The following is a 14,072-nucleotide window of genomic DNA, read 5'->3' as shown; positions in this document are numbered from 1 at the left end:
ATCGGTATATTTTTTTGGAGGCATTGTACGGTGATGTACAGGGCCAGGTTGTGATTGGCTCCGAACAGGGGGATATCCTCGCCGGAGAAGACGACCGGGTTACTCAGATCAGGGGCGTCTCTCGTCTTGTGTGCCACTATTTCTTCCGGGGAAGAGGTGGAGGGCACGGTTAATTTTCCCAAGGCCTGCAGCAAGGCCTGTCGGTGCTCAAAAGACGTTGCGATCAATTGCCAAATTGAGATTTCGGCTTTTGCTTTCTCGAGCTGTTTCAGGATTGAGTTCTCGGGAGCCTTTGGTTGAGTGTCCACCTCTGGGACGATTTGGTCATTCGTTGTTGGAACGACCGTTGGGTTGCTCGGATTTTGATAGGGGCGTCCGGACCGGGTGAGATGTCCGATTTCCTTCGTCCGCTTTTCCTTCCCCGGGATGACATAGACATCCTCGATATCATCCCGCCATATGCTGTTAATTTCAGGGTCTCGAGGATTCCTTGGAGGGGTATTCCTCGGTGGGTAGTTCTTGTGGGGGATATTTTTGTGAGGGCGATTTTTGTGAGGGTAGTTATTTTGAGGGTAATTCTCGTGAAGGTGGTTATTTTGAAGGTGATTTTCGTGGGGTCTATGCCAGAATGGTCACGGGAGCAATCCATCCTAGGTTGGGTAGTTTTGAATGCTTGGGGAATTCTCCCTCGGACGTGGTGCCAGGGGATTGAAGATGAGTCGTCGGTAGGCGTCGTGGAGTCGGGTGATTCTCTCAGAAAGGCTGGCAATGGCCTCCTCAACTTGCTGAAACATAGTGAGCATAGTGGCAGCACTGAACACAAACACTCCGTCTAAAGGGTCCTTTTCCAGAACATTCACCTCGTTGTCAATTGGCAAGATGAGATGAGAGCAGTCTAGGGTCGGTTCATCGTCAGAGATGACGTTGATTCCCAGAGGATTCGTCTTGTTGTTCGGCTTAGTTGGCGGGGGTATAGGCAAATCTCCCTTCTCAATCATGTCTTGAATGAGGTGCTTGAGTTTGAAGCAATTTTCGGTATCATGCCCTTTCCCTCGATGATACTGGCAGTAGGCGTTGGGGTTCCAAAATCGGGATTTCTTGGCGTCGGACGGGTCCGGGGTGGGCCCGATCGGATGTAACTTTCCTTGGTCCATGAGCCTTTTCAGGGCACTTGCATAAGTTGATCCTATGTTGGTGAACACTCTCTGGGGGCGTTCAATTTTCTTGGCAGATGGTTCGACGAGGTTAACCTCATCAATCTTGTTTGTCTGACCGTAAGGGCGAGATCCGGTTGAGGTGGATCCTTGATAACCCCTGCCGGTGGTCTTTGCTAAGACACCCTTTGGGAGGTCGTCCTCAATACGTGTCCCCAGAATCTGCAGATCTTGAAAAGTTTTGATATTTTGATACCTCAGCAGGTTGGCATAAACCGGGCGGAGGTTGTTGACAAATTTTTCCACCAGAGTTGATTCACTCGGCTTACTGACCAATTGAGTACTCACCCTCCTCCAACGGGTTAGGAACTCAGTGAATCTTTCCTTGTCGTTTTGGGTTAACACCTCGAGAGTACGGGTGTTGTCCTAGATCTCGACATTGTCGGCATACTGTTTGGCAAACTCAACTGCGATCTCATCCCAGGTAGTAAGGTTTTTCGGGTCCAAGAAGTAGTACCATTGGCGAGGAATTGGCTCCAAAGAGGATGGGAAGATCCTGGTAAAAAGTTCCTGTTTGACATCCTTAATGGCCATGTAGTCTTTGAAAGCACGGATGTGGTTGAGTGGGTCCTCCACTCCCTTGAACTTAGGCACATCAGTCATGGTGAAGTTGTCAGGTAACTGGTCCCCAACAGGTTCGAACCTTCGGTTATTTTCAAGGTGGATGTTGTTACCCCGGGCTAGGAGTTGTTCTTCCAATAGTTTCAGCCTCTTTACAGTCTCAGTCAGAGGTGGGGTATTATGTTCCCCAATTTCCTTGTTCTCCAGGGCGTCGATACGGGTCTCGACGCGATCCAGGGTGACCTTGAGAGCGGTAAGCAGGCTGGCTAGCTGATCAGTTGTGACATCTCTGTTGTTATCATTGTTGTTGTTGGACGAAGCTGAAGACAGAGCCATGGCTCTGAGGCAGAAAAACGGCTCACATTACAACTCAATCCGACACGGTTCCAAGAATGAACGCAGACAACACAGAGGACGAGACCAAGATCGACTCAACAAGACGGGGTGACCGTGTGTGGTACCTCGGTGCTGACTCGATTTATGACGTGACGGTGTTTGACCGAACCTTTGACACGAGTCCAATCATGACGGCGTGACGCCATTGGACGGGTCTCGTGGTGAGACGACTCATAAGTAAAGACCCATAAGTACGTTTGCTTTGACTCGATAGACACGAGGAGGAATTAGAATGGTGGACTGAAGTTTTCGAAAATAGAAATTTTCAAAAAGATTTATTTGTCGCTTTTGTGGGCGGCTTCCGTAGATAGAAATCCCCGCAAGTCGATTAGTTGAAAAGGGTTGTCTTAAGTTTATTTGCAAAAGACGGTATGAGTTTGAGTCGGCGCAAACATTGTATTGTTTCCCAAGACGGTTTTGAAATTCAAAATTGTATGTTTTGAAAATCGAGTTTGAAATGTTTGAAGAGGTCTCGGGGACGGTGCATGGTCCTCGGGATCCCGAAAGTGTCTCGAGAAAAGGGTGTGTGCAATTCTCGGGTTTTGAAAGAGTCATTGTCGGCGCGAAACGGGTTAAAATCCGTGTCAAGACGCGGCGATTATAACGGCGTGAAAAGGTGATTTTGAAATGGTTGTACAAAACCGGGTTTGAAAATCGTCATTACGACAGCCTAGAAAGGCGTGTTGAAATGGTTATACAAAACCGAGTTTGAAAATCGTCATTACAACGGCCTAGAAAGGCGTGTTGAAATGGTTATACAAAACCGGGTTTGAAAATCGTCATTACGACGGCCTAGAAAGGCGTGTTGAAATGGTTATAAAAAACCGGGTTTGAAAATCGTCATTACGACGGCATAGAAAGGCGTGTATCGGTCGGCGAAAGACCGAGGTTTGAAATGGCCATTATAACGGCGCAAAAAGGTGTTTTGAAAGTTTGAAATGACACGAAAGGACTTATGATTAAGTAGCACATAGGCACTCATAGTTTCATTATATTATGCATCATGCTGACACGGGTTTTGGCTTAAAAGGGTGGGTTACACACCAAGCAATCAAACCCCGATTTGCGAGAGGGATACCAATCCAAAAAAAATGTGTAAGGAGGGTGCCCTAGCCTCGTGCTCGAAAGTGATGAGAGCTATTTGACGAAACAGAAATGTGTAACGTCAATGGTATGCTTGACTCAATCGGGATTCGAAACGTGGGGATGAGAAAACTCATGCCGACGAAACGAGCCAATTGGTTGAAAGGGGTTAGGTTGTGGGCCCAGACAAGGAACCCGACCGTGACCGTAATATCAATCAATGCATTCCAACCAAGGCCTCGTTCGAGTCTCACCATCTAGGGATCACAAAGACGTAAGTGTCCTAGTTATCCCCAGCGGAGTCGCCAATCTGTGGTTATGGGCCACGTCTCGATCTGCGGATTCGAGCCGCCTACCGGTCCGTAGTCGTGGGCCACCTGCAAGTCCAGTTGATCTGTGGGCATGAAGCGGTCTTTTGAAAGCCACGCTCGGTGGCGTAAAGATGCCTTCGACCGGATCGTTTTAGATCGGTCGGTTTCGTCTCGGTAAGGGTCTCGAAACGATTAGAGATGTTCGGAGTCGCCACCAAGCATTTGTGGGATGCCTGGAACCCGTTCGAATTCCACTTTATACCTCGGTCAAATCAAAGCACAAAGCAGCGTTTTGACATAGGTACTAAAGATAAGGAAATCGTCCCTCTTTAGCATCCTATCTCTAGAATGACTCTCGTACGCCCTGGATAAGGTCGTCCACTATCCAAAGTTTCTGAGTAAGAGGTGCAGGTACGTATTGGGAAACCTTTTAATCAGACACCTAATCCCGCCCGCGTTTAGCGGCCTCTACTGATCGATCTTGGTCGGTTGAATGCAAAGATTGATAAAACGGTTTAAATGCATGAATGCGCATCCAATGATTTAAATCTAACATGTGAGAGCTTTCTTAGTCGGTTGATTTAATCCACGTATCAAGTATAAGATGTCGAGTTGGATTAATGATTGATTTGCATGCAAGACGGAAATTAAACATCCATTTACCGTATTAGGTTTAGGGTCCATAACATGATCCATTTGTCTTAGTAAGGCATTTTGCAAATATGGTTTGAATAGACGAATAGTCATCTGATCCGTCCTATATCCGGGTTAACCGGAGTTGGGATCGTCCTAGACTAATGCTGGAAGGAAACAGGCCCTGTACCAGACGGCTATATGAGGCGCGAGCCAGCCGGCGGTGTAAGGGGCCTCCCTCTGGTTTTGAAAATGAGAAAGAAAAGGCCTGCTTGAGGCGTGGGTTAGCCAACAGCTGTATGCCGTGTTCTGACTGTTTAGAAAACGTTATAAAACGTGTTAAAAATGGGTTTTTGAACCCGGTTTGATTTTGAAAGGGTCGTTTAGACCGCATTTGTTGATTTGAAGAACTAGACTCGAATAATCATCATTGTTTGATAATATTCGGTGTCGGGTTCGGTTTGACAAGCTTGACATGAATAGTTTTGAAAATGATTATGGACTAATTGTTTTAAGTCTATTTTGAATGTAATTAGTCGGTACTCATCATCGTACCCGGGTTAAAATCCGGCATGGTATGTATAACCAAGGATGACTTTGTGTTGGTGACTAATATGTTTGTTTGAAAAATGTAAAGAAATGAAATAAAAGGCTTTAAAATACCTCTTAAATGTCATTAACCAAATATTATCACCGAAACACGGATTTAACCGTCATGGTATGAAGAACCAGGGGTGAAAAATGCTTTACTAAAAAAACATGTGAAATGAAACAAAAGGTTTCGAAAATACTTGAAATGGTAAAAACCGTTTACAAATTTGAAAAATGGATTAAGGGAAATGACGAGAACAAACACGGTTGATCTCTGTCCGAGTACCCCATTTAGGCGCGAGCCTTTGTTGGCGACCTAAGGGGCTTCGTCTCGGACCAAAAATCGATTTTGGCTCATTTATTCCATGTTTTGGTTCATGTTATGCATGTTTTAGCATGTTAAAGTCATGAAACAAATGAAAACATAATAAAAGAGGATTTTTACACCCTCATACTTACATGTTTGGTTATGGCGAGTGACCGACGTAAGTGTAATAACTCGTTTGATTGGAAAAAACTCGGTTTAAAACCATTTTGGTAAGTAAAAGAGTGTTTTAAAAGTTTAGTGATGGTGTAGTGGTCAAAGTGGTCGGACAAGTGATTTAATGCACGATGACGGTACCAAACAATGTGTAAGGCTTGTATTTACGATCGGTAGGTCGTAAATACGCGTCGGGTTGTGACTTAAGAAGTCGAGTCGAGAATTTTAAGGGAGAAAAGAGGGGGCGGACACTCGCGTAAGTCTCAAATGGGTGACATTTGAGGGGTATTTATAGGAGAATGAGTGGTTGTGTGAGTTTTGAGCGACGTGGCCACCTGGGCTGCTCAAAGAGGCGCGAGCCATGCCACGGGTCTTCGAGTTGTGTTGTCGCTTTCACAACAAACGCAATCATGATTTGTTTTATCCTAGTTTTTGTAGTCACATGTTTGGTACTTGACCAACATGAATCCGGGAAAACTTAGCATAGAAGGCTTGAAGATATTTTATTTTTGTGGTTGACTCGGTTTGACTCGTTGTTGGAGTCGGGATTTGAATTTTTGAGTCGGTTTTTGGTCCGGTGTCGGTTTTGACTCTAGTTAGTGTCATTGCGACCCCGTCGTCGTGCATTAAACACTCCAGGTATTTTTGAAATGTTTTGAAATGTTTTGTTTTCGAAATCGTTTTAAGTTTTCCGACGTAGAGTTGTATACAAACTGTCGATCAAATGCTGCGATCCCAAAACATGTTGTAGTCCTATAATCATCGGGTGTTTGTTGGAGTCTCAGCAGATACTGGGTATCTACAACAGGTAGTGGTGATTCACGGTGGAAGTGGTGGTTGGTGGTCTTGGTGTCGGGTTTAGGTGTTTTTACACGGGTTTGGTGTGTGTTGTGCAAGGGCTTGTAACACGGATTAAAACCGTGTATGGTGGGTTGTTTGTGAGTTTTGAACACGGGATTTAACACGGGTTTGTTATTTTGGGATTGTTAAGATTGGTTTAATAAATGATAAATTACGTAATAATATAATTAATGTAATTAAAGGTAATTAAATCAATTGATTATAAATAGTTAGTAATTGCAAACATTATTTGTGCTAGGTGACAGATTTGTTGAAAAATACTTTTAGTTGATTTCTTAAAACTGCGTAATCACTACTACAAAAATGATCAAAGAGAACGGTTGCCAAGCGTTCTTATAGCTACTTTGGACCGTCCTGTGGCCAAGCATTCTCTTTTATCTAAGAGAACGGTTGAAATCAAGTCAAACCGGTCTCTTTGTAACAACAATCAGAACGGTTGCATATTAGAACCGGTCTCTTTGATAAGGGTGATCTCCTTGATACAGTTGTCGATTTATTTGGCGCCTTTGTTTTACATTTTCAAAGAGAACGGGTTTTATAAGGAACCATTCTCTTTGATACTCTTTTTTTTTCTAAAAAAAAAAATATTTCTGTTTTTATCGTAACCCCTACACAATTGGATCGTATAGCTCATAAGAATTAAACCTGCATTACAATTCAGAAACTCCAGCATGTTTTAGCAACAAAGACCTTCAGATTTAATTTTAATTCATAAGGAGAAATCCTTCAAAAATTATACAAACGTCCTATGATATTTTTAAGAGCCTAGAGGGTACAAATATCAAAATACGTAAAACATAGAAATTAAACTCTAATAATCGTCTTCATCCACCATTACTTTTGGGCTTAAAATTGAGTGTGAATTCAGCTCAAATATTCTTGTGGACATGGGGCCACGGGAGCGCTTGGGAGACAAGCGTTTGCATTTGTGGAGTCGCCACCAATTTTTATGGGAAATTGGAACCGTTCGAATACCTCGTGTCATGTCAAGACACAAAGTAGTAACATGAACACTAAGAAAACGTTACCCTTAGCATTCTATGACTAGAATGACTCTCATGGATGCCAATGAACACGGATGTTCACAGAGATCTAGAGTAAGGGGTGAGGGTACGTATTAGGAAGCTCTTTTGATCGAACACCTAATCCCGCCCGCCTCGATAGCGGCCTCTACTAATGATTGGGGAAAATCGTCTATACTTGATATATTGTCGATTATATGCATGCAATGCAACATCCAATGTTTTAATCCTAACATGTGAGAATTAATACTAAGTCGGTAAACACGTAATTTAATCATGCAATTGGGTCAAAGTAGGATTTAAGGTTGATTACATGTGAAGGCATACAATATGATACAAGGAATACAATAAATACAATAAAGAAAATTACAATAAAGAAAATTACAATAATTACATTGGATTAATGATTTATGTCGAAAATACTTTTAAAACAGATAATTTGAGAAAGAATAAATTAATAAATTAACGAACATGAATTAGGGGATAATACTAGTAGTAGTTAATTAATACGTAAGCTAAAACTAAGTCGAGGCAGAACGGAAGTTCGGAGACAGAAGTCAACCTGGAACAGGCGCAGCAGAGCTGTGCCCTCTGGAAGAGGCGCAGCAGTTGCTGCGTCTGTTCCAAGGCTGAGTTCTGGCTGTGAAGCCGGAACTGCAAATCGTTAATATTCTTGGGTGAATTTAATGATTGATTACGATATTCGACTCGGATGAAAGTGATTTAATACATTAATTACATATGAATGAGTCATAAAAGCAATAAAACATGGATGAGACGGACACGAACGAATTATTTACATGGATGAAAGATTGATAAGTGACATAGGTGAACTAAATATGTTAGACATGATGAATTAATGACGAACTAATGACGAATACGATAATAGACAGATAGAAATATATCAAAGGTCGAAATCCAGAAACTCAATATGAACAAATCGAATTTCTACAACCCGGATTGAGTTTAATGACGAAAACCCGCAAATATTGGATTATAAGGGATTTAAGTCGAATTTAATGATTAAATTACACGCTAATGAATGATAAATAGTGTACATGTGAAATTATTATGCTATTACGTCAAAGAATTGGGGAAAACAAACGAAAACAAATGAAAGAAAACGAATTTACAGAGGACGAAGGAAGAAGAAAGGAAGCACGAACTGCGGCAGCCTCATGAAGAGGCGCTGCAGTTGCTGCGTCCTTTCTCGACGGTTATCTTCTGGTAATCCGTAAAAAGGGTTTTAAAGCACGGTTTTAGAAATCGGTTTTAACAAGTATTTTCGACATAAACCATACATTAATGATACAAAAGTAAATAACAACAAATAAAAGAGAGATTTACACCCTCAGACTTACATGTTTGACGAAACGAGATGACCTAAGTTTACGATTAGTGATGCTCGACTCGAATGTAACGAAAGTGCCCTCGTAAGAGGAAAACGTTTAAGATTAGTTAAGTTGATTGATGTGGAGTTGGTCAAATTGGTCGGTCATGCAAACGAGGCTGGTACTCAGAAGGATCCGAGCTTACGTGGTCGAATGTTCAAGCACGTAGACGCCAAAAAGTAAGAACGTGGTCTAGAATGCAAAGGGAGAAGAGAAGGGCGGACACTCGCGTGAGAAATATGAGGAGCGAAGGCTCCTATTTATACTAATCACGTGAAGGAATAGGGTTTTCAGAGAGACTTTGGAAGTGAATCTCGAAAAGATATGAAAAAGGTACAAAAAACTACGCAGAAAAGGACCTGGGAAGAGGCGCAGCAGTCACTGCGTCTCTTGGAAGAGGCGCAGCACCTGCTGCGTCTGTTCCCAAGTGGTTTCCTCCTGCGGAAGAAAGATTTCCGTGTTTGGTTTATGGAATGACGGGATTATCTTATTTTCCTTATTATTTTGTATGAATATTACGGGAAATTGTTTACCAAAGAATAAAAGATTGTGAAAGATTTATAAAATATGGAATAGAAATATCCGGAACATTCTAGAACATTGTGACTCGGGATTTAGCGGTTATTAGAAAATGAAGACGGTTTTAGGCCCGGACTCCAAATGTACTCTAATTACTGTCAAAACGACCGTATCGGCGCGTAGATGACAACTAAGAGGTAGACATAAGTGTTTGAGTAATCACTTGACGATAAACTTACGAACGGTCACAAATCGTTCCGCGTACCAAACATGCAGCCCAATCATCACCGAGTGGTTTGCGGGAGGTGCAGAAATGAGGTGTCTACAGAGCCCCCACTTTGACTGAGGCTTGGACAAGGCGAAAGTCAAAGTATAGCCATCAGGTCAATCGAAGATTACAACCTGACGACTATGGTGACGCGAGGCGGCTCAAGGGGTCTGAGCCAAGGACCTGTCGTCGGGAACATTTTTGAGTCTGTCGACTATCGGGGAGGGTCGTTTAATGTCCATTAGACTACGTAAGGAAGCTCGCCAGCCATAAGAAGAGACCATACCTGAGATACCCCTAGGTGAAACGGGACTGAAGACGCTTTGGCAAAACTCTTTGGTCTGAAGATAACTTGGTTTCTGAAGGCATTAGGGGTCACAGGGATTCTGAAGAAACTTGTTAATACTTCTGAAGGTTAACTCTGAAGGCTATCTCTCACTGAAGGACAACTCTCTCTAAAGGACTGAAAGGGGACTTAACTGAAAAGGGGTTATCTGAAGGTTACTGAAAGGATTATCCTGAAGTGTCTGAAGAAATAAAGGATTATCTGAAGGGAGGAAGACCGAAGGAAGGATTATCGTAAAAGGGTCATCTAAGGGTTATTTGAAGGGTATCTGAAGGTTATTGAAAGGATCAACATATGAAGGATTATTTTGAAGGGATAAGGCTGAAGGAAGGATTATCCTGAAAGGGTCATCTAAGGGTTATCTGAAGGGTATCTGAAGGTTATCTGAATATACGAAGGTTATCTGAAGGGTTATCTGAAAGATTAAGGCAAGTTTCTGACAGACCTGAAGGGTTTATCCCGAAAAGGGTTATCTGAAAGATTAAGGTAAGTTTCTGAAAGATCTGAATGGTTTATCCTGAAAAGGGTTATCTTAAAGATATGAAGGTTTATCCTGAAAAGGGTTACCTAAAGGGATGGAGGATCACCTGGGGGTATCTGTTTGTCTCTGTCCTCAAGTAAACTCTCACTGGGGAATAAAACGATGATTTTGGGGAATCTACCTGTCTCTATCCTCAAGCAAACTCTCGTTGGGTGATTAAAACGATGATTTTGGGAGAAGACAGCAGGACACAGTCTGGAACTGCTGGGAGAAATCTGCTTGCGTTCAGCTTCAAACAAATTCCGGAAGGATTTGGGGTTGTTGATCTTCATGTCTCGAGAGAGAATGACTGACGGTCGTGAACTCTCGCTGAGGGAACATAATCGGGAACTGATCTCCATATCTCGAGAGGGAATGTCTATCCGTGTACTCTCACTGGGGGAACATAATAGAGGTGTATCGAAACACCTGTCAAAGAATATTCGCTCGTTGTGGCAAGCGAGGTCTTGATAAAGTACTGCTTCTGATACCTACTAGCATGGTTAGTAGCCACACAAGAATGCAATCTAATATATGCACGTAAGCAATTATCACATGGACCTCGAACGAGGGAACACATAGGTTTTGCAAAAGTTGTTTCTTTATAAAAGTCGTTTAAAACTTATTCAAAGAAGTTTTTCGTTTGTAATGCGTTATGCATATTCAATGGGCTTTAGACATAGGACTTGACATGACACAGACCTTATAGGACGCGACGCGAAATGTAGACTTAGGTTTGACTGACGCGACACTAACTTAGATTTGACGCGACACAGGGATGATTTTGACAGACTTTGCTTAAGTATGCGCAACCCCTAGCCAAGTGTGAGTGACAATGCGTATCAGTTCCAAAGGTAGAAGAATTGCAAGTATGATGAAGGCATATAAAGGCAAGGCATGAGGCATGGATCATCTGTCTACTGGGACAACTTTCGCCACCATTTGCTGTAAAAGAGACCCCTCTTGAGGCACGATGACTTGGAGAATTGATCTAAGATCTTTGTCATTGTCTGGACCGAGTACTAGCTAGACTTAGAAGAATAAATAAAGGGTGGCATCTTGGACGAGAAGTCCCCAGGATGAGAAGCTGACTCTGGAATTTGGTGAAAAAGAGGCTGGGTGACAATAAGGAGCCCCAGTAAAGAGGTGTTGGTTGAGGTTGGAAGGTTGAAAATTGGGATGGTTGTGTCCTTGAGGACTGCCTACGTATTCACGTGAAGTGAAATCAAACCAGGTCGTAGCTCAGAGGTTTGGTTAATTTTGCTTGAGTGTTGTGGTTGTATCCTTCTTGTGTAAGAAAGGACTGCCTACGTATCCACCTAAAGAGGTGAAATCAAACCATGCTCGTAGTTCAAGTGTGTGCCTAAGCTATGTTGTTAGGACCTTAAAGTGGAGGGGTCACAAAGGTAATATTCCTTTGGTGACTCGAAGAATTGATTTGAGATAACTCCCTCTGATCATAGACCAAAGAGGTATAATTAGGTTTGTAAAAAATTTCCTTGTCGTGTGAGCACACTCAAAAGTGGACCCTAAGGATGGATATGGGTATGTCCCGTTCTAGGTAGCAAAGTATTTGAAGACTCCGTGTATGGGTCAAGGTGAAACTGGATTGGATATTTAAAATGTGGAGCTCGGACATAAGAGGCTTTGATGAACAAATCTCTGGAGCTTGATTTTGTGAAGTTAAGGCTTAATGGGGTTATGGCTTGTAATATGGGTTGGAAATGGAGTCTCTTGGCTTGATGTAGCCTGAGCACATAAAGGTAGGTTAAAATGACGTGGGATCAGGTTTCCATGTCTTGGCCCTAAAGGATGGGTATACTTGACAAGCTTTAGAGGATTCTCAAAATTCCTAACTATCTCCCTGGTAACGGTCTCGAGAAGGACTTAGGGTTTGTAATGTATGCAAGGCAAAGAGAGGGTGCTAGCTGACCATCTTCATTGATGTCTTGATTCGACCCTGTAACTTGATTCTAGATACACTTCAGCAGTATTCCGTTCAGCATTTGATTTCAGACTTGTTCTTGATTCAGACTCAGATTCTTGGTCTGGAATATATCTTTGCTTTTTGCTCGTATTCTTGATTTGGTTTTTGAGGATAACATTGACTTTGGATATTGACTTGCTTGATTGAACCTTATTCTTATTTTGATTCTTTTGTCTTGGACTAGGGGCATAACCGTGGTCTTGGATATTGATCTTGGTTATTTCTCTTGATTGAGCCTTTGTCTTTGATCATGGCTCGTATTGTTTTGGATTTTCATGCTACCATGTATTTGGGTCAGACTAGCACCTTTTGTGTGAAACGGGTTGGTCTTTTACTAAACATGGGTGTTTATTGTGGGGAATGGGCTTGCCTTCCGTCATGGATTGTCAACAAGGGAGATGGTCTGAATTCGTCTTAGAATCTCTTGAGATATGCTCGTCCTAGACTAGGGTTATATTGTGGTTTCTATTGCCAGACATGGAATAGGTAAGAAAAATGAACACGGAGTTTTAGGTCCTCTACAACTTGGAATGGAACATCATCTAAGTGTACTTACATCGACTTGGAACGTGTGGTTGTTGTTCGTTTTAAAAATGCCTCAAATCAATTCTTGTTGTCACAGGAAAAGGGGAAAGGAAGAGATATGATAGAATATGTGGAGTGAAAATTGTATTTTTATTGAAATGAATAATACATATTTAACATAGACTCGAGAAGACATGTGACTCGTGGGACAGCCCCCAGGTTGTCACAAGAAATGGAAATGAAGAAAGACGCTAGAACAATTTTATGGGTTAGAAAGCCTAGGACTCGGACTTGGACTCGGACTTTGACTCGATTTTTGATTTAGACTCGTAATCATCGGCCCATGCTTGAACATTTTCTCTTCCAGCAACTGGTTTTGGCATCTGACTTTGAGCATTCACCCATTTGAGCACCTCATCCTCATCATTGGGAATATTGGAAGGATAACAGTCAAGAAGAGTTTCTTGATAAGTGGCATATCCATGAGGATCGCTTAAGCTACCTTGTGGGTTAAAGGTTGAGAGGGACAATCTCCCGTTTTCGATCATATCCTGAATGACATGTTTTAATTTGTAACATTTCTCTGTATCATGCCCTTTGCCTCTATGGTATTTGCAGTAGGCATTCTTCATCCCAGAATTTGGATTTCTTCTCTAGGTCAGGTGTAGGGCCGATAAGCTTCAACATTGGTTGTTCCATGAGTCTCTGAAAGGCATCGGTGTATGTAATACCAATGTTGGTAAATTTCCTAGGAGGTGTGCTCTTATTTTCGGAAGCCTTTGTAAATGACCTTGGAGGGTTGTTAGGTTTCTTTGACGAAGGGTCAATGAGGTTGCCTTTGTTGATTTTGATTCCCGGATGGGAAGAACTAAGAATAGGTTGTCCATTTGTTGCTTTCTCCTTAGGACTGTTAAATTGAGGGTTTGTCTGGACACTTTTCATCTTAAGAGGTTGGGCATCAAGCTTCTTACCCATTTCAGCGAACTGGTTTTCAATGTTGGAAAGTCGAGAGTTTAAGCTATCAATAGCTCCCTCTATTTTGGAAAATTTGTTGTCGAAGGCCATGGAAAGCATGAGCATTCCATTTTGGATATCTTTGTCTTCGACATTGATTTCTTTGTTGTCGTAAGGATTTAGGAGATGAGAACAGTCTAGAGATGATTCTTCGTCATGTTTAATGATATTAGACCCAAGAGTGTCGGTCTTCTTGGATTTGTTGGCGGAAGGTGGCAAAGGAAGCTTGCGATCCTCGATCATATCCTGAATAATATGCTTTAGACAAAAGCGTTCCTCCGTATCGTGTCCCCTACCTCTATGGTGCTGACAATATGAATCGCCCTTCCATCTAGGGAATATCTTTTCA

Source organism: Silene latifolia, unplaced genomic scaffold, assembly GCF_048544455.1.
Source record: "Silene latifolia isolate original U9 population unplaced genomic scaffold, ASM4854445v1 scaffold_156, whole genome shotgun sequence".
NCBI classification, from domain to species: domain Eukaryota; kingdom Viridiplantae; phylum Streptophyta; class Magnoliopsida; order Caryophyllales; family Caryophyllaceae; genus Silene; species Silene latifolia.
Note: the sequence above shows the minus strand (reverse complement) of the source record.